The 1,331-nt window shown below is 45.8% G+C and overlaps 1 non-coding gene across 1 annotated transcript; it reads left to right on the top strand.

Annotated features, from left to right (window-relative positions):
• Positions 1-1,025: 1,025 nt before the first annotated feature.
• On the top strand, positions 1,026-1,100 carry Trnas-cga. Its single transcript has one exon. It is a non-coding gene; the product is annotated as a tRNA-Ser (tRNA).
• The last annotated feature ends 231 nt before the right edge of the window (positions 1,101-1,331 follow it).

The raw sequence follows: 1,331 nt of genomic DNA on the forward strand, positions 1-1,331 counted from the left end.
ACGTTGTGACTGAAACCACCGACCTTAAACGTTAAACGCTCACATGCATGCTATCCATACTATTCACTTACATGGTGATGCATATTATAGAATATGAAGTTCTGTCCATAACGAAAACCTGCGTGTGTGGAGAATTATTATTTGTCGATTACCCTTAAATTTTTTTAACAAAATGTTTGTAACCAGTTGTTGATGACCTACCTGTTCATTTTTTGCTTGCCTCAGTGGGGACAGCGGATTATAGGGTTGAGTGTGGCCCACTCTCGCACATTATGAATGCATCTGAATAAATTACATTTATTCCATGGTTGGGAACATTGATGTCGCGAGGTCGATTTAACTAGCAATGGTCACAGTAACATCGTCCCAGCTTGATATATGCTAAAAAATCTCTTAATGGAGAAGGAATTACGAATTGGACTCGTCAGTTACAATAATCATCCAATACATTATGACCACAATGTTCAATGCCACCTGGTGGAGTTGCCGGCCCATAACGCGGTGACAGAAGTATGTAATCGGAGAAGACACGGAAAATGGGGACATCCACCGAGATAAGCGACTTTTGAAACTGGCAGATAATTAGTATGCAGAGTCGTGAACATTTATTTCGAAAATGGCGAATCTGCTCAAATGCTCACCCGTTACTCACATAAGTATCTATGGAAAGAGGTAGGAGGAAAGTGAAACAACTACCACTAGGCTCTAACTGGTTAGATGTCCACGACTCTTCACAGAATGTGGGGTTCGCAGGCTTGACTGCTCTGTAGAGTAGGATAGATGGTTCCAGAATGAGATTTTCACTCTGCAGCGGAGTGTGCGCTGATATGAAACTTCCTGGCAGATTAAAACTGTGCGCCCGACCGAAACTCGAACACGGGACCTTTGCCTTTCGCGGGTAACTGCTCTACCATCTTTCAGGAGTGTTAGTTCTGCGAGGTTCGCAGGAGAGCTTCTGTAAAGTTTGGAAGGTAGGAGACGAGATACTGGCAGAAGTAAAGCTGTGAGTTCCGGTCGTGAGTCGTGCTTCGGTAGCTCAGTTGGTAGAGCACTTGCCCGCGAAAGGCAAAGGTCCCGAGTTCGAGTCTCGGTCGGGCGCACAGTTTTAATCTGCCAGGAAGTTTCAGGATAGATGGTGATTTGTGGCATCCCTGCTGAAAGGGCGCAACGTTGGTGTACGCACAAGTGTTACGGAGCACACCACTCATCGTACATTGCTGAATCGAGCATCACTCCTACCTGCGACTGGCTCCACTGCACCCATCTCCATTGTTACATATCCATTCCTCAGTCGATCCAAGAGAGTCGCTCTCATGCTCCGCCGTAACCTA

This window comes from Schistocerca americana, chromosome 2, assembly GCF_021461395.2.
Source record: "Schistocerca americana isolate TAMUIC-IGC-003095 chromosome 2, iqSchAmer2.1, whole genome shotgun sequence".
Classification (NCBI taxonomy): domain Eukaryota; kingdom Metazoa; phylum Arthropoda; class Insecta; order Orthoptera; family Acrididae; genus Schistocerca; species Schistocerca americana.